Source organism: Amblyomma maculatum, chromosome 5 (genome assembly GCF_055883805.1).
Source record: "Amblyomma maculatum isolate TAMU_Amacu chromosome 5, ASM5588380v1, whole genome shotgun sequence".
Lineage (NCBI taxonomy): Eukaryota > Metazoa > Arthropoda > Arachnida > Ixodida > Ixodidae > Amblyomma > Amblyomma maculatum.
This window is the reverse complement of record NC_139348.1, coordinates 66,098,151-66,125,868: the sequence shown is the minus strand read 5'-3', so window position 1 is coordinate 66,125,868 and position 27,718 is coordinate 66,098,151. Positions and strand designations below refer to the sequence as shown.

The 27,718-nt window shown below is 47.8% G+C and overlaps 1 long non-coding RNA gene across 2 annotated transcripts in view; it reads left to right on the top strand.

Moving 5' to 3' along the window:
* LOC146188434 (uncharacterized) overlaps window positions 1–15,724 on the top strand; it is a 47,053-nt gene extending 31,329 nt beyond the window's left edge. For both annotated transcript variants that reach the window (XR_014707204.1, XR_014707205.1), the window contains exon 4: window positions 15,693–15,724. This is a non-coding gene — a long non-coding RNA (uncharacterized LOC146188434). The remainder of the gene's footprint in view (window positions 1–15,692) is intronic.
* Window positions 15,725–27,718: the final 11,994 nt, after the last annotated feature.

The window sequence follows — 27,718 nt, the reverse complement described above, 5'->3', positions numbered from 1 at the left end:
TCAGCCCTGGCTTGAGAAGATGAGGGAATTCAAACGAGTCCTCCCTCCTGCCCTGGGTGATAATCCCCATTGCATCGGTGCTGCTTGAAGCAAGCGGCGCACCATGATTCCAGCCTTCGAACTTCGCGCCTTCGCCCGTGCAGCAATGGCAGCAGTTCCAGAACTAGAGCACGGGCTTGGTGGTAAACAGGCAACGGACACGGCTGGCCTCGCCCGGACCGCGGCCCCAAAGGCAGAGAGGAACAGCCTAGTGTCCAGTGGCAGGGAACTGCCAAAGATATAGAAAAACGGCATCAAAAGTTCGAAGTGACGCTCACGTGCACCCAGGCGGACGCCTCAGTGGAGGAAGCGAGGCTCTCGAAAGCCATAGGGAACCCAAGCTCAAGTTTTGTCGCGCGACGCCAGCACCGGCCAAGGCCTGGCTATGAGCCGCCGTGGCTACTTGGGCTATGACTTGGGAAGAGCGCGGCAGGCACTGCTGGCCAGACACCGGCGCTAGCATCAGAAGCTCGCGCGCGTACATAACCTTCAGTCAGAGTGACGAGTAGAAGGGAAGGGGCGCCTGTTACGCGCTCTCTTTCAGTGGATGCCTTTGTACGGAAAAGTAAAAATATTTGATTCAGAAGGTTTCCGTTTTAGTATGCTGGTCTCCTTGTGAGATATGGTTTGGTTTGTGGTTTGTGGGGTTTAACGTCCCAAAGCGACTCAGGCTATGAGAGACGCCGTAGTGGAGGACTCCGGAAATTTCGACCACCTGGGGTTCTTTAACGTGCACTGACATCGCACAGCACACGGGCGCCTTGCTTTTCGCCTCCATCGAAAAGCTGCCGCCGAGGCCGCCTTGTGAGATATGTAGGGTGAGATGAGAGGTGAACAGGATAACGGTTCTTTCAAAAAGTGCAAGCTGTCCATTAAATTAGAAAGCCACTGTCGCAAAGTATTTCTCGTGGTTCACATTGTGGCATTGATTTTACCGAACCACTGCAAATATAGCGTGAAACGTTTTCCACCTCACGGGTGAAGAGGTCGAAACCTTGGCTATTACCCCACTGGTGAATGAATTTCCTTCGTAATAACCTAAATAAAGGTCATCGCAGCTTTGTTTTGAAATGAACATAATTTCAAGGTTTTCAGGGGCATCTTGTGTTTTGAAAAAGAAAAAAAAACTCACTTTACAAGGGATGATCATGCCTGCTATGAATAAGTAAATGTGAGCTAGCATTGCCTTTTATCGCTCTCTTAAAGGTGCTATTTGCTTTCCAAACTTTGTTCAGCAAGTGCTACGTTGTTAGCATCAATGTGCAATCCCCAGGAAGCGATTACAAAGAAACATAAAGCACTAAACTTATTAATTTTCTTGTGTTTGCGCAATAGCTATTCATGCGTGTGCATCGCGTCCACTGGCTTGGCCCCATCGACGCCGAACACTGCATTTGCACAGCCTGGTCTGTGCCAGTGAAGCCCCTATAAACCAACACCGTGTTTACAAACAAAGGGGGCGCTCGCGGCGTCGCAGCCGACTGCTGGGGAAAAATAGGGTTAGCGCCTATAGGAATACACGGAAAGCAAATATTTCTAAGCAGAGTAACCGTGAACATCCTAGAACAGATCGTGAAAGTATGAAATCTCATGACCGAAGCGAATATTTTTAAAACACCGCGAAACGTATGGGGGTGCAAGTTTGGAGGGCGACCCATAAACACACAAGTAAACGCTTGTCTCTTAAGGCCCCTGTCCATAAGGCGCTCGAGAGGCGCACAAGCAAGGCGCTTACGCGCCCAGTGCCGTGCCCTGAAAACGCTGGAAAAAGTACGCATCTCGATGAAACGTCCCTGGCGTGCGCGCTGATGTGTTGTTGCAAGACCTCGTAGGCTGAAACCGGCCGAAGCAGTTCGACGGCTACTTGAGCGGCTCCCGGAGCGACTTCCATCGCCTATATTAAATCTTCAGCACCGCTCTTCTTTCCGCGCCAACGAGGAGGAAGATACCGAGCTGGCGGGAGAAAGAAGAAGAAAAAGAAAGGGCGAGCTCGTGAGCAAGGACATGGTTGAGTCGCCATCTTGAGAAAGCTAACGCATTAAATTTTGTCTTTCTAGACACCGTCCCAGACCTCAGTCTTTGGGTGCGTGCTCGTGGCCCATTTTTCAACATTTTGGTGTCGAAACCAAGGAGTATTACCTGGACTTTACGAGGAGCTGCGAGTGCTGCATCCCCATGGATAGCTGAGATCTAAGTGAAAGGCTCGAGGGGCTCAGAACACCCCACCTATCAATGAGGCAAGTGCTCTTTCATATCTTATCAGGGTAACGGCTGCAACGAAACAGGGGAACTCTGAGGAGTTCGCGCACGAAATGTCGTACAATGACGTACATTCCACGAAAGTAAAATCGCAGACGAACGCACGTGTAGGTTTTCAATACGCCACCGTGGGCACAATGTGGGTCACCGTAGAACGCAGCGCAAATTTCGGCGCGGAGTTGACGTGGGATGACTAGAAGCCATTTCCGTCCTTCAAGCAAATAATTGCGGTGATAGAGAAGACCACAAATGGAGAAATGGTGGGCTTGCCGGACGAGTGCTTTGATGAATGTCCGGGGGTAGGACATGAAAGAAAATCCGAAATCGCACTGATCCACGGGTCATTCCGCTGTTCGGTGGCCATGTCCACAGCGGCAAGAGTCGACAAACCGTAAGCACAGAGGTGGTCAGACGAGGCATCACTAGGCAATGGCAAGCAGCAAAGAGGGTCCGCGCCCGTATGCTTCAGACCTGATCGATAAATGACCTGAATGACACACTCCTGGAGACAGAGAGCTCAGCCAGCAAGGCGACCAGAGGAGTCTTTCAGAGAGGCCAGCCAGCACAAAGCGTGGTGATAGGCACGACATAAACGGTCGGCCATACACATAGGGACGAAATTTTTCGATGGCCCGAATAATGGCCAAACATTCCTTTCTGTTACTGAATAGTTAGACTCTGTCTCTGCTTTCGTCAATGTTCGGCTGGCGTACGCCACAACATACTCGCTGAAAGCAGGCTTACGTTGGGTAACGACGGCACCAAGCCCATTACCTCTGGCGTTAGTGTGAATCTCCGTAGGCGCAGTAAGATCAAAGAGGCGCAGAATGGGAGGCGAAACGAAAAGGCGGTGTCAAGTGTCGAAGGCTTTATCGCAGGCTGGAGTCCAGGTGGAAAGGTCGGAGCTGCCGGCGAGGAGCTGGATCAGAGCAGCGATGAGAGTGGCAAAGTTCAAAATGAAACGTCGAAAACGAGCACAGGCCGATAAAGCTCCGGAGCTGGTTCAGGGAAGTTTGGCTTCGGAAACTCTGCAACTGCGCGAGGTGTGGTGGGATCGGGAAGAATGCCGTCCTTAAAAACTGCGTGGACAATAATTGTTAGTTTTCGAGCGGCAAAGTGGCACTTCTTTTATTTCACTTGAAGCCCAGCGTTGGCGAGACACGTGAGGACATGCTTTAGACAAAGAAAGTGAGAAGAAAAGTCAGTAGAAAAAACTACGACGTCGTCCGGATAACAAAGACAGGTCTGCCACTTGAGTCCACGAATAACAGTGTCCATCAGGCGCCCGAATGTAGCCGAGGCATTGCAAAGGTCAAAGCGCATAACGTTGAACTCGTACAAACCGTGCGGTGTTATAAAGGCAGTTTTCAAGCGGTCATAGTCAGCCAGCGGCACCTTCCGGTGGAAAAATACTCGGCACCCTGTAAACAGTCCAAGGCGTCGTCGATTCGTGGCAGAGGATAGATGTATTTGCGCGTGATCTCTTTTAGTCTACGGTCATCGACGCAAAACCGAATGGAACCATCTTTCGTGGTGGCCAAGACAACCGGAGAAGCCCGTGTACTGTTAGATGGCTGTATGACACCCCGGCGATACATGTAGTCCACGTTATTAACAATGGTAGGGCTCTCAGAGGCCGACACGCGATAAGGATGCTGTCGTAAAGGTTCGTTTGTATCAGTGTCGATTGTGTGCGTAACGACAGACGTGCGGCCCAGAGCCAGTGTGAGAAAGGTCGAAGGCAGAAGTGAAGTTCTGTAGAAGAGCAGCGAGTTGATCGCATTGCGCGGGTGGAAGATCTGCGTCAATAGCTTGTTGAAGAACATCGGGTGGTGTCGAAGCAGTCACCATATTGCAAGAGCTGGGAACATTAACATCTAAACAAGTCGGCGTGGCAGGACGAGTATTGAAAAGCGCGGGATCAAGTTCTTCAATAAGACCGAGACACTCGCCGCGTAGAAGGATGGACGGGCACGCAAAGGGATTTGAGACTTACATTGAACTAAGGCCATCTTAGAGCTTGAGAACAGCAAATGGAAGCAGGAGGCAGGGACGGCGTAAAGCGGCGACGGAAGGTGTGAAGAAGACGGTCTAAGAAGTAACAATTTCACAGGAGAGTGGAACGAGGGCAGCAGCAAATGGAGGAATGTCGGTGTTATTGGCGACAAGGAGTTTTGCATACCGGGTAGGGACGTCACACAAGACAGCGTCACAAACAGGAAAAAAGGCAACTTTCGCGCGGGCGCAGTCAGTAACGGCAGGATGAGTGGCAGGGAAATCGTAGCCCAGGATGATGTGTGAGCAGTGAGCCAGTACAATGAAGGCGCTGGTGTATAAGGCGTCTTCGATGAGAACACGGGTCGTGCATGCCACAGAGGAATGAATGCGCTGGGATGAAGCGGTGCGAAGCGAAAGGTCGGACAGTGCGGTGGTCACTTAGCGACGGCGACGCCAAAGAGGTTTACTGATGACGGACACGGCAGCGCCGGTGTCAACAATAGTGAGTATACGACGCCGTCGACAAACACTTGTATCACGTTAGCGGGAGAAGACGGAGTACTTGAAGAGTTCAAACGAAGCGCAGTTCTTGCCCCGGGAACTGCGACTGTTAGTTTCCCTCAACAGTTCCGGTAGAACGTCGGAGAAGCGAGGACGGTGAACGGCGACGAGGGGAAGATGATCGGCGAGTGGTATACGTTTAATTGTCCCGAGATACAAAGTCGTAACCGGGTGAGTTCTCGGCGAGGGCTGGTCGGTGTCGTACAAGTAGTTCCAGAGGTCAGACCGAGAAGGTGGATGGCGTCGGCGGCAAAGGCGTGCAACATAGCCCGGCAGCCCGCAAGAGTAGCAGATTAGCCGGTTGTCCGCGTTACACCAAGGGTACGTAGGGCATTGGCATACCCTTGGAACGGGGAGATGAAATGCAGACCCAGGCAAAGGCGAATGATGGTTGGAAGGGGCGGCCTGGTAGGAAAAAGAAGCGGTTGGCTTCGGAGGACTGGCCACAACTTGGACATACATCAGTGTTGCCGTTACTTGCGCTTGCACAGGATTAGGCGGCAATACAGGACTGGCCGGGAGCACGGGACTAGGCGTAAGGACATGAGTCATGCAGTCTTGCTCGACACGCCGTATGGTAGGGGCCAAAGATGGAGCCATCTCAGGAACAAGGCGGCCAGTATCTTGTAATTGAGGGATCAGGGATAGCTGACGGGCGTCTTCTCGAAAGAGGGCTTTGATCAGTTGAATCAAAGGGCTGTCCTCGGATGTAGTAGAACCGCCCAGTGCTAGTGTAGAGATGGTGTCGTCTCTAGCACCGGACCGTCTGGTAGAAGCGCGCTGCTGCGAAGCTCATCGTAGCTCTGGCAAAGTTTAAAAACGTCACTGACGGTGGCAGCTAGGACCTTTCACTCAGGGCATCGACACGCGGCCTCAGAGATACATTTCAGGATGTTTCCCATCTTGGCCGGTTCGAACATTAGTGGATCGACGCGTTTGCACAGGTCACGATGTTTTCTATATAACTGTGAATGACTCGTCGGCATGCTGAGTGCGCTCACGCAAGCGTTCTTCTGCTCGGAGCTTGCGAACTGCATGACGGCCGAACACCTCCGCAAAATTCTGCTTAAATGCAGACCAAGATGACAGGTCTGCCTCATTGTTGCGAAACCAGAGGTTTGCCACGTCCGTCAGGTAAAAGATTACGTTACTTAGCTTGATAGTCTCGTCCCATCTGTTGTAACTGCTAACACGCTCATGCGCCGACACCCAATCGTCGATGTCTTGGTCGGTCATGCCACTGAAGAGGCATGGATCACGTGGCTGTGGAATGCCAGAACACAGGACCGTGGATGGGATAGGCGGCGATGTTGAGGTGGTCTCGTCCGGCGTGGTGGAAGCAGAGGGCAATGTGTGGCTTCTTAGTTCCAGCATGGATGGGAACGTACCCAGCAGCACCTGAACCAATTTTAGGGGTGTGTTTAATAAGTCAACCCAGATGGATCTAGCCGCTGAGGATGAACTCGCAGCAGAGCGTCAAGCGTAGCGTCAGGCTTATCGAAGCACCAAGACAGCAACCAACTTCTTCGTCCTCGAGTGCGCCAGCGCGCGATTCATGCCGGTGATTATGATAACGAAGATTACCACACTACATGTTTATTGAAATGTGTTCAGAGCAGCAGTCTCAAGTTGCAGGAAACGTTTGCAAGATGTCTAGGCCAAAAATTATTCATGTGTAGAATGAGACAACATGGTGAGTTCATATCAAAACTCGACCACCAATAACAACGTTCGCACACCACATGCCAAATGGCACGAAACATTAGCCGCCAACAGCATCAATACAACCGCTTGGTTCCCGCTGAACATCACTTTGCGTCCCGGGCGATTCGTAGAATATAAGCTCATACCCAACACTTGCCCCAGTATCCACCAAAGCCACATTGCAAATGTCATCAATGAATACTTCAAGTCGGTCCTTCGACATAAACACAGGCTGCGGTATTGACACCTACATAGCCTCAGCTACGCAGATCCCCGCCTAGGTTCGCGGAGGTGGATAACGGTGCCCATGAGATGGTGAGCGCCGCTGTCGTTGCAGTTGTGACATCTGCGGTCAGAAGCAGACGAGGCGTTGCGCAACTGTGCTGGGTTGTACTTGATGCTATTCCAAGAGAATGAAGGCGTTGGGCGGTTAATTTCGCTTTCGAGCCGATAAAAAGCGTTGGGCCAAAGCGGTGGTCTTGCAGCCGCATGTTCTCTCGACGTCAGTACCGACAAATATGTCCTGTAATTCCACAGCTGTAGCACATAAGGGCTGGGTACACCGGTAAACGGTAAAGTGCATAATAACGTGATGAGGGCAAGTATCGCAGCTGGCCTGCATTGCTTGCGAACAATTCCGTCTGTGCCGGTAATCCCTCGTCCCAAGCGCTGCTGTCAAGGTAGTGTCATACTTTCGGTAGTTGTCGAAGTTGGATGCAGTGTTAGCGGGAGTTCAAGAAGCGGATGGGGTGACGGGCTCTGGCTGTAAAGCGTACCTTCATATTGGTCTTTATGTCGGAAGAAACAGACCTAGTTTCGAAGCAGTTCTTCTTGGACGGTCTGGCATATAAAGTCAGCCAATGACTTTCCCAAGCGTTGCTGTCAAGAGAGTGTCATACTTTCGGTAGGTGTCGAAGTTGGATGCAGTGTTAGCGGGAGTTCAAGAAGCGGATGGGGTGACGGGCTCTGGCTGTAGCGCGTACCTTCATATTGGTCTTTATGTCGGAAGCAACAGACCTAGTTTCGAAGCAGTTCTTCTAGGACGGTCTGGCATATAAAGCCAGCCATTGACTTGGGGGTACCAACATCTACATTTGCTGCTGATGTGACGTACGCTAGTCATCAAAATTTAGGAACGATACGACGAAGCTTGAGGGTTTTAAAAATACGGCTCTGCCTGATCATGAGAGTGGACGAGTTAAAATGATATTTGCTGACTAGGAATGCATCTTCAGCTTCATCAGTGCCTTTCAGCAAATGCCCAACTTTATCTTCTTCAGAGATTCGTGGGTACACCACTTTGCAAAGCTTCAAACTTTTCTCAATGTATGTGGTAAAAGTCTGAAAATCTGCTTGGGCTCGCTGCAGCAACGTTTGCTCTGCGCGTTTCTACTTTCCAGCTCCATAGCCGAACCACTTGTTTATTTCCTCCGTGAAATGGTCCAGGAAGGTAAGCGTGTCTTCATGGTTGCAGAACCCAATTAGTGCAGTGGCCTCCATAAAGAATGCATTAGCTAGTTTACAGCGCAGGTCCATTCATTTTACTGGCTCACCAGTACGTAATGTGTTGGCCACTAATCGATATCTTCGTCAGATTTCCCGTTGAATGTCCTGAGTTCGTGATGATGCTGCCAGTTTCTTACTGTTTGTGACGTTTGCTGGGCGTTGCCGTCTTTAGCCATATTCAAGGGGAGCAGTGGGAGTAAGTAAGGAAGCACGCAGCGCGCCTAGCAATCAACGCCGCACTCTTATTTACAGCAGCTTCCTTCCCATCCGTATGAAGTGCATCGTCGTGCGCCATGTAGTGCTTCCGTTGCCTCTTCTGGGCCTCCAAGGAATCCTAGTCAGCTACCAGTGTACTATAGCCACCGATATATTATTGTCGTGGGGACAACGAGCATAACTCCAGCTTTTGCTCGTGTCGTCAAATTTCTCGACCTTCTGTAGAACGACCACTACACATCAGGCATGACGGCCAGTGTGAGCAGTCACCCGCTACCTTTTATCGGGCTTCTCCTCTCCAACACGGTGCACGCAATGACTCCGCGGTATCCGATAACACCATCACTCCCGCGCCGCAACGACACGACCATTTACTATCACCCCGTCGTTGCTTTGTTTCCCCACCGCTGCAAACCTAGGTGGTGCAACCGATATAGGTACGGTCGCCGGACGATTAATTTATAAATACCGCCGCATATTGTTAAGTTAAAACAAAGTGTCAGTGCGTGTGGACAATGTTAAAACGGATACATTGGTTGACATTAGTGCCGCTGTGTTACTTGTAAGCCTTTCAATTAACAACCACCTTAGACAGAAAGTCAACATTGTATTTGACAAACACAGTACGTTTTGTGGAATTTGGGGTGAAACTTTACATCCTGTTGGCTTGTGTTCAGCTTCAGTTGTGCGTGGTGACGAGTGCTATAGAAGAGAATTTGTTGTATTGAGAAGTCACGCATAACGTGATCTTGGGCGTTGGCTTTTTGCACGAGTGTGGTGCTAGCTAGACTTCGGTTCCGGAGAAATGCCTTTGCAGCCGAAGATTCTTCCCGCACTACTGGATAATCATCCCAGAGTCATGGAACACTTCTCTCCCTGAAGAAAGATGTGTCGCGGCCTGCGATGACGGCAGCATTTGTGCCAGCGAAATCATCCGGGTGTTTCGTGTGCAAACACTCAACGGTTTTTGAGCCAGATGTCTCGAATGAGCGAAAAGAAAAATATTGTGCCACGCGCCAACGTGCACGCAGTGGTTGGTCGCTTGAAACTCTGGGCTGTGAACGTGCCAGAAGAGCCTGATCATCTTTTGGTTTGGCACTCGCGAGATTTGTACATTATATGACCCGAAATGTAGGAGCTGTTCCTAATTGCAGCTTAGCCGCAAAACAAATGTTGGAATATTGTACTGGGCTTCAGAATATGGTCTACCTATCCCTACTTTCTTATGACCGCCATATGCTGCAAGGCATATTGACGATTCTTTCCCAAGTGTTTGACATTTCCTGCACGCATCGCGTAGCTCTTTCTCAGCCTCTAGACTACAGGATAAAATTTACACAGGAAACGCGCTTCCTATTTGCCAAAAACATTATAGCCTCCCCGGCAGAGCGCAAGAAGATTTAAGAAAAGGTGGATAAAATGCTGAAGAGAAGAGATATTCCGAGAATCTTCCAGTCCGTGCACCGCACCTGTGCTCCTAGTGCGAAACGAAGATCATTATTGGCAAATATACGTAAACTACCATCGTTTCAATGTGGTGACAAAGACGTAGACCGTATACACGCTATTTCGCATTGATGATGAAGAAGACTGCATGAATTCTGCAACATATTTATTCTCCATTCTAGTTAGTGGCCAATTCCTCTGCATCCATCCGACCCTGAGGGGAGTGCTTTCATAACACCAGATGGTCTGTACGAAGCTTATAGTTTAATGCTATGCCGTTCGGATTAAAGCAGCGTTCCTGCGACGTTCCAGTGACTTATGGACACTAAGTAGGAAATGCTCATGTGCTACCTAGAAGATGTCAAAAAATTAGGCAAGACCTTCCAAGAGTACATTGAAAAACTCCACATTGCTCTTGAATGTATTGACAAAGTGGGACTCATTTTGAAGTCAAAGAAGGGCCATTTTAAAGACCGACACGGCCTAGTCCTTCGCTTCCTCGTCAACAAGCATTGAATCTGGCCAAATCCTCACAGGATCACTTCGGTACTAGACTTCGAAATTCCAAGCACCCTGTTAGCCTTCGGAGCTTCCGAAGACTCTCTTCTCCTTTTCTTCGCTCATTGCTGGCTTTGCGCTCATTGTGCACCCCTTCACCTCTGCCCTGAATAAGGATTCACCATTTGTGTGGAACCCCGAGTACTAATCATCTTAAAATCTTACTCCTTTGCCACTTCGACCCTTCAGCTGTGACGGAGGCTGACACTTACGACAGTGCAGTCGACTTTGAGGCGATACTTGTCCAGCTGCATAGTGGGGCTGAGTACATTGCGGCCTAAGCCTGCTGCACGTTACCAAATGTGATTGCAACTACAGTCACTGAATTGGAGTATCTTACAGCTGTGTTCGCTGTACAGAAGTTCCGACTGTACCTATATGGACCTCACTTCACTATCTTTAGTGATCATCGTTTTTAATGCTGGCTTATTGTATATAATCATTCATCTAGGCATCTGGTGTACTGGGTATTACGCCTACAAGAATATAACTTTTGTGTCAAGTACAAAAGTAAAGAACCCCGGGGGGTCGAAATTCCCGGAGTCCTCCACTACGGCGTCTCTCATAGCCTGAGTTGCTTTGAGACGTTAAACCCCACAAACCAACCAACCAATCAACCATTGTTGTCCAACTAAAAAGTCACCTCCCATATAACACTAGGCCGGCGAGTCGGGAAGCACCCCTGCATATGCTGGGCGGAAGATCTTGTGTTCAAATATCACACATTAACCATTGTAAATTACAAACGAAGTGCCACTATTGGTGTGCACACTCCGAGACATCCTTAGCGTGAATGGGGGTAGCTGTTCCGGTCTGAAACGAGATGTCCTTGACTTGCGTGGTGAGCTCAGCCGGAAGTCAGCTACCTGTCGCAGTAAAAATTAGTCAGAATTAACCACAAAAACATACTTCCTACAGAAAGATGCAATACAAAGAAATTCACACCAATATGAATGCGTCGACAAGGGGTTCGCTGATAATTAATGCAAAGCAGGTAACAAGAGATGCTCCAATAAAAAACACAGAGGCTTCCAACACTGAACAATACACAAGTGAGTTGGAATAATAAACCCCAAATTGTTCACCGCGCACTATTGCCGACCTACGTCTGCAGAATCACGATCTGGGAGTCCTGTAGAGGAGGCCATCTCCTACGCATATCAGTGGGCTTGCCAAGTAACAGGGTGACCGCGGGAGCCGAGCCACACTCGCTGCAACACTGGCTCTAACACTGGCTGACTGACTGGCTGGCCACACGAAGCGACACAACCTCAAATACGGCGTGCCGCGTCTCTCTGCTCCCACAGTGCTCCCACACAAGTAAATTTCAATCTGCAAGCGTCTTCCCCTTCTCCCGCCGAGACGGACGACGCCATAGGTTAGCTTCAGCCGAACCCTCTGGACAAATCCGCTTGCTTCTGCGACCGGGTGAGCCATCGTCATCGCCGAGTGATGAGAAGGGGGTGAGCCTATGAGAGCAAGGCTACGAGCTGTCATAAGGCGTAAAGGAGACATTTCTGCAAGCCTCTGGAATTCTCTACGCGACGCCCCGCGAACGCATTCTGCGCGCTTCGCTGACTAAACAAAAATGTGCGCCAATTTCCTGACACGCGATGGTCTCTGCAACCACTAGGACAAAGTGGAGATAAGTTCGGGGCCCATACTACCCATCACGCTCTTCTAGGAGGTTTCAAAATCGATATTTAGCACCCTTTATTTCGGAGATGGAATCCCGAGTTTATATAGGAAGGAACTCTGCAGGATTGTATAAACTCCTTTTTCTAACAATACCAGTACATGTATGCTTGGCGTCGCCTCTGGGCGACTGCCTTTTATTACTTAACAACCGGTCGGGGGAGGGGGAAGGGCAGCACGGTTAGGTGGATGCATAATAATAAATAAACAGGGGTCGAGTGGATGCAGCTAGCAAAAAACCGGGATTCATTGAAGTAGCATGCTAGGCTCACCACCAGGCATACATCTCCTGTTGCTATTAAAATCTCTATTTTTCATTAAAGAATATGAGGAAGGCCTTCAACCTGCAGTGGGTACAGTCCACCTGCTGCTGCTAAAGATGATGATGATGATGATGATGATGGGGGTTCCGAGAATACACTCTAGTCTTTGTTCACCTCGCGGTGGCGCAGTGGTTACGGCGCTCGAATACTGTTCCCAAGGACGCGGGATCGAATTCAGGCTTCGGCGGCCGCTTTTCGGTGGAGGCAAAATGCAAGGTGCTCGTGTGCTGTGCAATGTCAGTGCACATTAAAGAACCCCAAGTGTCGAAATTTCCGGAGCCCTCCACTACGGCGTCTCTAATAGCTTGAGTTGCTTTGGGACGTTAAACCCCACAAACCAAACCAAGCCAATCTGTATTGAACAATAATTTTCTCTAATTTGCCTGCGTTCACCGTTCCCTTTTCTGAGTACACCTACGTAGCCCGGTGGTATATACCTCGTGGTATGTTATAAGCCGCCTCATTACCGCGGACGGTGGCATACGCTGATGTGTAGATAAACATAAATTTCCTCGCAATTTATATCAACTGCATACTTTTTGCCACAACTAGTCAGAAAGCAGAGAGAGAATTGTTGGTTGGGGTTTAAGGTTTGACGTCCGAAATCAACTCGGGCTTTGAGAGACGCGGTACTGAAAGGCTCCTGAAATTTCGATCACGTCTGGTTGTTTAACGGGCACTGACATCGCACTCGAACGCCACTCCATTTCGCCTCCCTCGAAACGCACCCGCCCGCTGTCGGGATCGAACTTGGGAACTCTGGCAGAATATTCAAGCGTCTTACCCATTCTAGCAAAGCACAAGAACTGATAATTGAAAAGGTTGTTTCGACTTGCAATAAATCCATCAATTTCGAAGATCGCCCACCAGTACTTAAGCATTTCTGCGCACATTTGCTGCGGAGCCACTGATGCACTCTCGCACTAGGTTGGCCCAACGGCGTGACACACAAATACCTGTTAGGAGTGAAAGGTTGGGCACGTTCGTACAAACTATTTATGAAATACATGGATGCTGTACTCTTAAAACACTACTTGTGCACTGCTACTGCTGCTGTACTACTACTACTTAAGAACTATATTCGGATATTTTTTGACACGATTTTTTTAGCTAGAGGAGACTACAAACCATAAATAACGAAATGTAATCCAGCTATATTAACGTAGGGGGAAGGCGACACTCGATAATAGTTGCCTAATGCATGGAATGTCATAAACAAAAATTCAGCATTAGCCACTTACATAGAAATGCATTACGATCCTCTAGCATTTTACACTTAGTCCCCCCTTCTCTACTGATTGGAAATCTATCATGGTACACACTAACTTTTCAGTTATTGTCTGGACTAACGAATATTTAAATTTCACAAATCAAATAGTAGTGTTAAATGGAGCGTAATTTGATCAGGCAGACTTATGGTCTGCTGCACCTCAGGATCGCTTCAGAGGCCAATCCTTTTTTAAATCAATATGAATGATATATGTTGCAATATATATTCAAAAATGCGTGTTTGCACACGAATGCGTTCTATACAGGGTCCTCCATACCTCCGATGATTGCTTTGCCCTGCAGAAAGATTTGTCCTTGATTGATAACTGTTGCAATAATTGGCGCATGGATATTAAGGTTTAAAAAAATCTTGTATTATGTGTTTTACTACGAAAAACCTTTTCATGACTTTTCGCACAGTATTAACGCGAGAACGTTGTCAAAAGGGTTCAAACATAAATATCTTGTGTTCACTGCAAATGTGTCCTGGCGCCACCATACAGATTGCCTTTCAAGTAAGGCTTCGAGAGGGCTGTTTTCTTCGCCGAAATGAGAAGAATTTACGCCTCATGTCAAAAAAGCTCCACTATAAAACTCACATCACACCAGTACTTGAATATGCTTGTTCTGTCAGGACCCTTTGCTGCAGGTAGATATTCGAAAGATTGAAACGATCCAGAATTTGGCGGTGCGATTTGTTAATGCCAATTTTTTTCAGAAAAATGAGCGTCTCCGCTGCAAAGAACAACTTTGGATGGGAATAATTCCAACAGCGAACGAAACTTCTTAGACCAAACTGTCTGCACATTATCTTCGATAAGATAAAGTCGTATTTACAGGGAGCATTACCTTCGTAATCTCGACTATGTCTCACCGGATCTTGATCATGTCTTTAAAATTAGAGAGATCAGGTGTAAAACGAACTTCTTCAAGATGTCATTCTTCCCCCAAAAAATTTGCGATTGGCATAAACTCCCAAATGACATTTTCACCATCAACCCCACCAACTCTGCGAAATATGCAGTGCAATTAAGCCCTTGTTTCCTTTTTGATCCTTTTGCCTGAGTGCTTGTTTTATTGTAAAAGCAGTTGCTTGCGTGTTTGCTTTTTATCTGCATTTCCTTCTTCTTTCATCTGTGTTTCAGTTCTCTTACCCCCACTGTATACCGGGCAACGATGTGGGTACAATAATAAGGAAATAAATATGGATATAAGTAAACAAATAAATAACTTTTACCACAAGTATACCGAAAATGCACCACTACGACACGCGGCACACAAATTTCAATAAGGTATCAATTCCTAGTAACAAGGGCACCCGAAACTAACATACAGAATTTTCTGTTTTTTTTTTATATGATCATCATTCTGCTTTAATCCTTATTCATGAAAGAAAGCATTTGACACCTTGCAAAATGAACATTGCTTTTTACCTGTTGTCACTCCGGGTGTATAGCCATTCCTTTCACATATATTGTATTTTCGTATTTTTTCGTTCGTCGCCATAGTGCCTTCCTTATTCCCCATTATGAATATCGACTGCGTGTGTGTCTTCTGCTCTGAAAGTCTTGTGCGCCTGAATTGGAGCAAGCAGGGGGCAGACTCTCCATAAGGCATTTGGTCTATACCCTAGACAACTTTATTTGTAGCAAAACTCCAATCTGGACTTGTTGGTTCACAGTTATTAAAAGGATTTGCAGCGCTAAAAGACGACACACAGAAAAGAAGCATAGGAAGCTTCCTCATCGAACACAAAATGTGAATCGCTCGCGTTTTGGTACATATTGGTAAATGGCTTTGTTTCTTTGTGTGGCTTGTACCAAAAGATACATAAGGGCATATAATATATACGCGTTCTCCGCATAAAGAAGTGCGAACCATCGTTTTTTTTAGTCTTTCCTGCTCTTCTGCTTCCTTTCTACGATGGCTCTTCACGGCGGTTTTACGCCAAGTCCACAATTGGTACACTTCTAAAGATAGCGCTCCCAGTAAGTATTAACAATAGATAATACACACTAAAAGGGGTGCTGTGGGAAAATCCGTGCTCGCTGGAAAGTGTACGTCAAAACTTAGCGGGCTGGTAACTGCACTAACAATGATTGTTTTTGTATTTTTCAGTCAGACCAAAAAAAGTGGTCTTGGAGGTACGCATGGACGTCTACAATTTACTATCCGTCTTTACACGCGTTAGGTGCCATAAAATTGTGTATTTGGAAGCAGCAAAAGTTGCACTGCGTGGTGCAGGTTTACACAGTAATCTCAAAGCGTTGATGGTTTAAACACATTACTCTAAGCGTCCATCGCAAGCGATTCTGCATGCATATACTGAAAACTAAAATGTCATTCTAGATTACTCGCTGCGATTAGCTTTCTGGTAACTTACCGATACACAGTGTTTGCTAGCTCGCCATTGAACAGGAATACCTTGATTAGAATCTGCTCTTCTCCCTTTTCCTTGCAATGTCCGTATGCAATTACTTACGTAGGCTGACAAGATCACTTCAGGGACAAGGAGCTCATAAATTTGACTTCGATTTTAATACCTCATAGACTATTGCTCTCGTGCTAAAATTATTCTCTTGTACTAAAATATTGGATGCTTACTGAGGTTTAGTGAAGTAAAAATGCACAGCTTTGCGCCGCTGCCAATATCGCATAACACCTCCATGAGACATAAAAGACAACTCGTCTCATGACTCGTGCTACCCGAAAATGTTGCACCCATATTGCATATTCAGCTTCACGTAATGCACTTCATTGTGCAAGACACCGAGAAAACGAGACCGAAGCATGCTATATTTGAGAAAAGTTCATTTCAGGGAAGTTCGAGCAGACTAGCTGCTTTAGGTGTAATACAATACATCTATGGTATAAGGCCATATATCTCTAACATATACTTAAGAGATATCACCAATGTCAGTTGCTGCACATAAATCTAATTTCTTTTCAGGTCGGCAAATATGAATTTCACCATTGAGACGGATACGGCTGGAAAAAATACTATTAATATTTCAGGTGGGCTTTATATTGGCTAAATGCTTTCGAAGTGAACCTGTTGCACTCGGTATATAACAGGCCTGAATTCAATTAGACCAATGATACACCGTTTGCCAAATAATACCATCAAAGCATTCTTTTCTAAGGCCCGCAAATGGCTCTCATTTTCGCATTGTAACGATCGAGATCTTGTGAAAGACAAATCATTCTCACTTTTCTCTCGCTTACTTATATATTCCATTATTGCTTCCACGAGCCCCATTAAAGCGCTTACAAGCAGACCCCTAAGGTAGAATATTTTTTTTTGAAAGCTGCACATTTTGGTACAGTTCGACCGCTTGTTATGAATTACGCTCGCAAAAGCAAATCGAGTGAAAATCCTGCGAATGTAAAACACGTCTTTGCAAATTACCGTAAGTATAGATGCTTCCTTGCGCGGGCTTTATCAATTAAGTTTCAGAATACTTGTGGGTAGAAATGTCTGTACATTTGTGCAATCTTACTTAAATGAAATTGATTCCATTTTTTTCTTCAAACGTTTGCTGATAGGAAATTAGAAGAGTTATGCAACACTGCCGCCTTCAGTGAATACTTCCTTCTTTCCCAGCAAGAGTTCCAAGAGCTTTTTAAATACATTTTTCTCCTGTATGAAGTGTGTAAAAAATGAATTAAAATTATGTGCATTCAACAAATTCCAGTACATCAAAGGTTAAATGTTATGAACGTGGTCTTACTGAGTCATCCTCGGTTGAGAAAGGAGTGAGGCAGGGCTGCATATACTGTCACTATGCCTTTTTGACCTATATGCAGAGTGCATCACGAGGAAGTCCGAGTTCGACGAGTTATCACCGGGTGCTTGAAAATGGATCAACAACTTAAGTTAGATATGGGTATGATACAAAATAATTACAGAGATTGAAGGAGAGCTCAAGAGACTCCTGACGTGCGTGAAAGAGAGACGTTTGGTATTGAATTGAACTTTAAGAAACCAAAGATCACGACATCATGCCCTATCAGGGACTGGATTACACATGGCCAAGAAGTAGAAGTCATGACAAATTTACTCTGCTTGGCGTTGTGGACCGTAAATTTGCTATTGGGCTTTATACTGGCTTTAAGAAGGTATAGCTGCACACTTCATAACCTGCGCAAGTATGGAGTCAGAGGAATATGTCAATAATTAGTGAATTTCCAACTAGAAAACCATATTCAAATACTGCTAAGGACCACAATACATCAACATTAAAACCTTTTTTCATTCAATTACCACACGACCGCATTTTGGACCTTCTACTTTTTAATATCAATACCAATTATATAATTTACAAAACCCCCTGCTATGACTTTAACAGCTTGTGGCGACGATCTCACAATGTTCTTGGGTGGCGATAATGATATAGATCAAATAATAATGGGAAAGTATTATTCATATTTGCCTCTGTTATCGGAAAAAATTGTATAAAATGAAATGCTTGAAACTATAACGGAATGATCTTTCTAAAGAACAACCGTATGAATTCTGTTCTCATACTGGGTAGCATTAGAATTGAAGTTATACGCATTATAAAATCGATTGAGGCGCTTCTCACGGAAAGCCTGAGATGGGACAGCATAAAAGCATCCTTCGCAGAAAATGAACAAAGTCAATAGTGTCTCGTGTCTTATATATATATATATATATATATATATATATATATATATATATATATATATATATATATATATATATGTGTGTGTGTGTGTGTGTGTGTGTGTGTGCGTCTGTGTGTGTTTGTGTGTAATCAATGGAGCGAACAGTCTACGAGACGAAGGTAAACATAGGGGATACTTTTGTTTTGAAGTTAATACTGAGAAGAATTAGTAATGCGATGATTTACAGAAAAAGAATAATAAATGCAAAGTGCAAAAAATAGCACTTCTAAGGTGGGAATCGAACCCACGAATTTCGAATATCGCGTCCAGTGCTCTCTCAACTGAGGTACAACGACCGCTGTCCAACCTTCCGCTTTCTTGGGTACTTGGGAACCTGACCGTGTTTATCATCGACCCCCTCCTCCATAGCAGCGGATGGGAAACATACTGTTATAAAGCGAGCGTCACGTATCACGTGAGAATTAGGGAGGGCGGCAGCTGTGCGAGAACACTCTTGCGCCACCTTTATGACCTCGAGACAGCAAGAAACTAGACCCTCACAATTATTACGCAGAACATTGAAGGGTAAATGAGGGCTCATTACGACGCATTTAAAGGAGCCAATAGTCCACGAGAGCAAGGTAAATAAATGTAGGAGATATAATTTATGATTTTAAGTTGACATTCACGAACATGGTCGTATGATGATTTTGTGAGAAAGAATTAAATGCAAATCAGAAGGTAAAATAATGCTCCGATAGTGGGAGTCGAACCCACGATCTCCAAATATTGCATCCAGTGCTCTTTCAAATTATATATATATATATATATATATATATATATATATATATATATATATATATATATATATATATATATATATATATATATATATATATATATATATATATATATATATATATATATAGTGTTACGGGGTAGGAGTACACTTGGAGATGTATTTATACGGGAGGGGTCACACACAGACGCAGTCGCTCACCGAACACCGACTCCTTCGTACACTTCTTTCTCATTTATCTCCCATCCACGCACTTGAGTCGCCCTTCCTCGTCTTCCATACCATAAGATCTTTCCACAGGGGGGTAAGATGGCATAGAAAAGGGAAACGCACTGCTTGTGTCCGACCACACAGACACACGAAAACACAGATTGCACAGGGAATGGACGATAGCAATAACACACAACGACACAAAGCCACACCAAAACTATAATCGGAAATCTTCAAATAAAATCTCAGTGCATGTCTAAGTCAGCGGTGGTGCAGCGGTGGCGTAGCGTCAGAACATCCGCCTCGTATGGAACACGACCGGGGTTTGAATCCCGGTACCGTGCAATTATCCACCGGAAAGAACAAATCCGTGTGTCGATAGAATTGCATATACAGGCTTCGGGTGCGACCTGATGCCGGTGAACACCTCCGGCAACGCACTCCCTCATCAAAATAGGATTTGGTCACCCTGGTGCAGTAATTGGCCGCAACATCCCATCATTAGTCTCAAAAAACCCCGGCCCTCAGTCACCAGCGGCTGCGGAGCAACTGACCAAGACCAACTGTCAGACCTGTAAATCAGCAGTGGGTGCTAAGAATCCCTGACTCCACTGTACAGCTCGCCATTGGAAACTGACCCTGGCAACGTTTAACGCTAGAACCCTAGCTAGTGAAGCTTGTTTAGCAGTGCTGTTAGAGGCACTAGAGGGTATGAATTGGAATGTTACAGGGCTTCGGGAGGCTAGGAAGCCGAATGAGGCATATACCGTACTGAAGGATGGGCATGTACTGTGTTATTGAGGCTTACTGGAGAGGCGAGAACTAGGATTAGTTTCCTTCTCAATAAATACATGGCGGACAATATAGATGAATTATATAGTATTAATGGGAGGGTGGCAAGCATCGCAATTAGGCCCAATAAGCAGTATAAAATGAAGGCTGTACAGGCCTGTGCGCCTACATGTAGTTATGATGATCAGGCAGTTGAAAGCTTCTACGAAGGTGTAGAATCGGCAATAGAAAAGTAAAGACGCAGTATACTGTACTAATGGACGACTTCAGTACCAGGGTAGGGAAAAAGCAGTCCAGACAGTAGGTGACTACGGCATTGGTTCTAGGAATAGCAGGGGGGAGTTACTAGTTGAGTTTGCAGAGCGCAATAACTTGAAAATCATGAATACCTTCTTCAGCAAACGGAAGAACCGGAAATGGACATGGAAAAGTCCTAACAGGGAGACTAAAAATGAAATGACTTCACAATGTGTTCAACCCCCGCCATTGTGCAACATGTAGAGGTAATCGGGAAAGCGCGATGCAGTGACCACAAGATGGTGAGGTCTCTAATTAGCCTAAATCTGAAGAATGAACGCAACAGATTATGAAGAAAGAAATCCATCAACGAATCAGCGGTGAGTGGGAAGGCAGACGAGTTCAGGATCTCGCTACAGAATAGATATTCAGCTCTAACCGAGGATGGCGACAATACCCTAGAAGCAATGAACAATAATTTCAGAGATATCATCACTGAATGCACTTTAGAAGTAGGCGATAGGATAGTTAGAGAGGATACCGGTAAGCTGTCTAAGGACAGAAAGATTTGATTAAGAAACGCCAGAGTATGAAAGCTTTCAATCCAAAAGACCAGATCGAATTGACCGAGATATCAAAGCTAATCAATAAGCGTAAAGTGGCCGATATAAAGAAGTATAACATGGAGAAAATTGAGCATGCTGTAAAGAAAGGGGGAAGCCTGAAAGCGGTGAAGCAGAAATTGGGCATAGGCAAAAACCAGATGTATGCACTAAGGGACAAGCTGTACAACGTCATCACGAATATGGACAAGATAGTCAAAGCAGCCGAGAAGTTCTATAATGATCTCTACAGTAGCCAATGTAGTCAGGATCGTAATGCGATTGGCGGTAGAGAAAACCAGACGTTCAACCAGTGACGAAGGACGAGGTCACGAAAGCAATAGAAAATATGAAAAGGGAAAAGCCGCTGGAGGTGTTCGGATACCCATATATTTGTTAAAGGACGGGGGGATATCGTGCTTGAAAAACTGGCCACCCTTTATACGCAGTGCCTGGTGTCATCGAAGCACCGGAACCATAGAAGAATGCAAGCATTATTCTCGTTCATAAGAAAGGGGACGCTAAAGACCTTAAAAACTAAAGACCAATCTGCTTACTCTGTTAAGTATAAGGTATTTACTAATGTAATCGCTAAAAGAATCAAGACAGCCTTAGACTGCAATCAAGGAAAGGATCAAGCAGGTTTTCAGAAACGGTACTCTACTTTCGATCAAATTCATACCAATAACCAGGTGACAGAAAAATGCTCGGAATATAGCCAGCCCTTATACATAGCATTCATTGATTATGAAAAGCATTTGACTCAGTAGAAACCTCGGCAGTGATACAGGCATTGCGAAATCAGGGGGTAGACGAGCCTTACGCGAAAGTGCTGGAAGATATATATAGTGGCTGCACAGCAACCATTTTTCTGCGTAGAGAAAGTGACCAAATTGCCATAAAGAAAGGTGCTAGGCAAGGAGACACGATCTACCCAGTACCAATCACACCTTGCTTAGAGGAAGTATTTAGAGACTTGTAATGGGAGCAGTTAGGGATAAGGGTAGATGGAGAATACCTAAGTAATCTGCGATTTGCTGATGACATTGCCTTGCTAAGCAACTCAGGAAATGAACTGCAAAAAATGATTGGTGACCTAGACAGGAAAAGTAGAAAGGTAGGCCTAAAAATCAATATGCTGAAGACTAAGGTAATGTTCAACAGCCTTGGGAAGGAACAGCAGTTTACGTTAGGTAGTGAAGCACTGGAGTAGTAAGCGAATATGTCTACTTAGGACAGGTAGTAACCGCAGATTCGGACCATGAAAATGAAATAACAAGAATAAGATTGTAATGGAGCGCATTTGGCCAGCGCTCGAAGATTATGGCTAGCAACTTACCGGTACCGCTCAAGAGGAAAGTATAAAACAGGTGCATCTCACTTGTACTCACTATGGGGATGAAACTTGAAGGCTAACCAAGAGGGCTCTACGTATATTGAGGACAACGCAGAGGGCTATGGAACAAAAAATGGTAGGGGTAATATTAAGAGGTAGGAAGTGTGCAGAGTGGATCAGAGAAATAACTCACATTACCGGCATTGTAGTGGAATTCAAGAAGAATAAATGGGCATGGCAGGGCATGTAGGGCAAACAGAGGATAACCGATGGTCGCTTAGGGTAACAAATTGGATTCCACTGGAAGGAAAGCGTAGCGGGGGGCGGCAAAAAGTTAGGTGGGCGGAGTAGGTTAAGCAGTTCGCGGGGTCACGTGGATGCAGATACCACGGAACCGGGTTAATTGGAGAAATATGGGAGAGGCCTTCGCCCTGTAGTGGGTATAGTCAGGCTGGTGATGATGAAGATGATGATGTACCTCAGGCCCCAGGTTGCACTTGCGTATATTCAATGTTTGTCCTTCCTGCAAGGTATCTCCATCGAATGTCTGCTCTATGTCGCCGCATGAAGCATTACCTGCAACCACGAAAACAAAAACCAAAACTGCGATATAAGCATTCAATACCAGCTCATCAATGCGTTCCAAGCTAGGCTCTCTAGGCACACATTTGTGCAGCCGAGTGTTGATCACGGTGAGCCGTTGCAGGCGCTCCAGATCTGCGGGGCAGGAACCGTCCTCCTATGCGAGGTGGTCGCCCATACCATGCCGTAGCTGTTGCTTCTTGAGTCATTCCCGTAGCTTCCTCTCCAATCACCCCAGCCACTCCGAGTGGGCCAGACCACCATCCACCTTGACCGCAAGTAACAACCGCCCCAGCAGCTCCCGCTCCTTCTGCTTACACTCGGCGAACAACCCCTATTTCAAGCTCTTGATTTCCTTCGTGTGCCTGGACTCTTCTCCAATTCTCTGCTCAACGCCTTGGCTCGGGCTTCGGTTTTCGGTGTTGTGCCCGCATTGCCTCTGCCTTAGCCTTGGTTGCCAATTGTATGTGCCGGTCGGCCTCACGAATAGCTGCATCGAGTTTCTTGTGAAGTGTCAGGGTTGCCGACCGCTGCTTGCGTTCCTCGTAGAGTTCCGCCTCCAGACCCCGCAAGTGTTTTGTGAGGCCCAACCGGTTTTCTTCGACCAGTTCGTCGCGCGTTGCAGGGAACTCTCACGCTTAGCCTTGAGTGCTTGAAGGGTGACGCGCAGCAGTAACTTGACATCCTAGGCTAGCTGCAGCTCCTCCAGCTCTTCATGACACGTCTTCTTCATAGAAAGCTGGTTCTTCAGGGAGCGCGTGGCCTTCTCGAAATCATGGGCAATTAGATTTGCGATGCCTTGCGAGTTGATAAAGCCTTCTAGCTCCAGCTTTAACTGCTCGCGGGACCGGCCAAGCCTCTAGAGAGTGTCATTGCGCTCCTCGAGCTCCCACACCAGGGCCAGAATGCGAGTATCCTTCTCGCGCCACTTCCGCTCGGCCGTTTCCCACTCAGCGGCTAGCCGCTCCGACGCGGTCTTCCGCTCTGCCTGCAGCTGGTCAAACTTACGCTGCTTCACTACCTTCAAAGCTTTGACCTTGTGCTTCTTAAGCTCGATGGTGATATTCTCGACTTCAGCCGGGAGCTTGCGCTTGGGCTTGTCTTGCATGTCGTTGAAAGCAAGCAGTTCCTGTATCTGCCGCTGCTGGGCTTCCATGTCTTTCTGGAGCAGCTTGCGAGCATCCTCCGCCTGCGCGGCCACCTCGCCGTCCTCGTCCGCCTTCTTGAGCTCAGCGACCTGCTGCACGAGGGTGGTGACCTGCTTCTCCAGGTTGCGCTTGGCCTCTCTCTCCTCCTCTACCTGCTCTTGGAGGGCCTTGCGCTCGCTCTCCAGCTGGCGAACACGCGAGCTCAGTTGCCAGCTTCTGCCTGGTCTCTTCGTGTAGCAGTTCCTGGGCCTCAGTGTTCCGCGTCTTAAAGCAGGTTGGTCAGGTTCCTCCGTAAGTGTTCGTTTGATCACAGCTCCGCTTGCGTCACCTGCAGGCCGTTTCGATGGGTTAAAATCAGGGCGCCCGAGACGTACTTGGCGCTGGACTTCGGGATCCCCGTTGGCGTCGAGGCAGGCTTAGGTGCCGATAAATGCCACGGCGCTCTGAGGCGCCCCAGGCAGGGACTGCAACGCAATCAGCTCGATATATGCGGCGAGGCTCTGCAGCCTTTCCCCGGGACCCTGCCGGCGAGTACAGAGGATTTGGTATCGGAGCCTTGGTAGCGGAGTCTGACCGTAAGCTTCGTGTGGCGTTCTGCGCTAGATTGGAGTGAGCGCCATCATACCGCAGCCCAAAATATTAGGAGTAGGAGTACACTTGGACTTAGACACATACAGAAAGGATCACAGACGCAGGACACAGACAGTCACAGAAACAGTAGCAGTTGCTCGCCGAACTGCTCCATCGTTCTCGTCTTTCTCGTTCACCTCCCATCCGCGGGTCTTTGTCGCACTACCTCATTTTGCATACCGTATATATATATATATATATATATATATATATATATATATATATATATATATATATATATATATATATATATATATATATATATATATATATATATAAATGAACCGAGGCCACACCACTAGCTCTGACCACAGCAGTGGCCGTGAAGAACGTAACACCTAGGCAAACATAGCCAGCGGGCCAAGTTGTTTATTGGGAACGCCCAATGTTCTTCCTCGGTGTCATAGCAGCATCCGCGCGCTACGGCGTCGCGGCGTCGTCTCTCTGGGTGCTGTCCGCTGAGATGAGAGGGGAGGGGAAGGAGAGGCCGTTCTCTCACCCCTGCGCTCTCCGCCACAGCACCGGAGGAAAGAGGCCAGAGGAGAAAGATGAGGGCTCCCCGAGAGAGAGAGAGAGAGGGTGTTCGCCGCGTCGTGAGGGAGAGGGAAATTTTGAATTCCCACACCCTTCCTCCCTTAATCGTGACCTCCACCTGGGCGCCGTTTTCCCCTTTGAAGCTGCACGGCTGATCCCTCAGAAGGCCCATGCCGCAAAACAGGCGGCCAAAGCAGGAACGGCCGCCCCCGCGTCGGGCTGGCTCTGCGTGCAGGCCGCACAAATCCCCGCCGCTGCCGTCGCGGGGATGAAGAGGGGCCGAAGTCCGCTAGCCCGCCATCCGGTTGCGGGCCGCAGGCACGCCCGCAGTGCGCTGATTGCCTACGACTGCGCCGACTCCCCACACGTCGTCAATCAGGGCAGCAGGATCCGTCCCTCCGCGTACAGGAACCACTCCGGCCAGGAACCACATGGGCCGGGTTCTTCTCCAATTCGAGCTCGAATGCGAGCTTTTTTCGGGGACCGCTGTATGCCTGCACAAGCATTGGGCTGGTAGACTAAACATCACTTTCGCCGCTCTCGCTGCCTGAATGCAGGCAGCGTGGCTGGCCTATGCGCCCGGAGTGCCGGTGTCATAAATAAGGCCAGTCGGGGGGCTAGGTCCCTCTGAACGTGCTCAGCACAGGCTTCGCGTACAGAAACACTGCCGGCTTGTGTATCGACACGTGCCGGATAACTTCACACGAGAGCGCTCGTGCCCTTGCGGTTGACATTAGGCGATTGCGCCTACCTTCCGCACTGTATCATCGCGGAAAGGACTGCCTTCCCTTATATCCGCTCGCGCGAACTCGCGCTTGTGGCGTTTGTCCGTCGCCAGCTCAAGCTGCACAGGCAGCCCACGCCGCCGGCGTTGCTCTGCGTGGGTGACCTCCACACTCGGAGCACTCCGCCTTCTTTCAGCGATCGCGCTGATGGAGGGCGATGTAGCGATGCCCACGGAGTAGCTGTGCTCGTGATCTCACATGCGCAGCATTTGACAATCCTTCAGCGATTTCGCTGGCTGTGGGTGCTACAGAGCCGCTGCTTGAGTGATTGCACTTTCGCGGCATTTTTCCCGTTGTCGCAGCGACTGCGCTGGATTCGGGTCTTGCAGCGGTGCCCGTAGAGACCGCTCTCGGGATCGCTTGCCTATGCGCTGTTATGCGCATGCAGGGTCCGCTTCTACAGTTACTTTCAAAGGAAGTACAGTTGGCATGGGTCCGTCGATTCCGCCCGACCTCGGGCCTTTCAGCTTGCAGCCGCGAAAAAATCAGCAACCTGTAACGGTCCCACCCATCTGGGCGCTTGACTCGTCGCGATCTCGCGTTCACGTCGCTGAGTGCGTAAGCATAGCTAGCCATCGGACTTGCAATGTTCTTACCGCGGCTGCGGTTCGCCTTCCCATTGGCATTGGCCACAATTTTGCGCAATCACATTTGCCTAGTGGTCAACATTGGTCTCGACCTTTGCGTTCATGCGCAGAGCTAAGGAAATGGCGTGCCAGTGCACATTCCGGTCGTTATGCGATTGCGCATATTCACCCTAGAGCGGCTCTATATTTCGATATCGGCGCTCGCTCCTTTGCGAATAACGGCTTTTCTGCCTTCATCTGAGGCGTCATTGCCTAGCACGTATGTAGCAAAGCTTAATCATAGATCAGCAGGAAGTCTCCAACTCACTCGTAGCAATACCAGCTACACTAGAGTTAACTAACGCCACCCACAGTACAAGTGGCTTCACAGCGCAATTTGGCCTGCATATTCGCGGGGTTCTGTCTCTTCAATAAGACTAGCGACCCTCTTACGACAAAATAAAAAAATTGTGAGCCTTCCTACTAACCCCTGACAGCTTTTAACTGCTGAACGCAAGCTCAAGTGGGTGACCCCACTCTTACGTGATGCACGTGCTTTGGAGGTTTCCGCAATAGGGCGCTCCCCGCTGCGACCTCCTTCCTCAAATTTGGTGTACTACGGCTCCTAGTGACATCTCACAGGCGACTATAGTTCACGCTCCCTTTCCGAACGGCATTTGGCTGCTCGTGAACTGACCTGTCGAATGCGAGTGACCTCACCGCATATCCATGCGACGCCGCCCCAGTAAACTTGGCTCCCGTCTCTCCTGAGCCGGTGAACCAGGTGAACTTTGAGCCTGTGCTCGGCGCGCTTCGGCAGCGCTCTCACCTGCATTCTCTGCTGTACAGACAGCGCGGTTTTGAGGCAGCGGGCAAAACGGACTTACCGCATCGGCGGTTCTGAGCGGAGGTAGGCAAATGGGCACTTATCGTGAGCTAGACCAACGGGCCGGCTTTCCCGAGCGGGTGTAAGGGGGGTAGAGTAGGCAATTGGCAGTAGCTTGACGAGGAGATTATGATCTCCTTGAGAACGACTCGTTCGGCGGACCACACCTGCGATTTAACTTGAGGCGTATCGCTATAGCGGTTGGAAGCCTCTGCCATTGGGCTAGGCTTCGTATACCGGCCAGGATCGCCCAGCCGACTTCGGACGACTTACTGCATGGAGTTCCACCATTCTTCGTGAGCTAGCCTCCCCAACTGGACTGCCAGGGGGGGCCCCACATTGGTGCGCCATTTTGTGGGGATTCTCACGGGCTGCGGCTCCTCTCTGATAACCGAGGCCACACCGCTA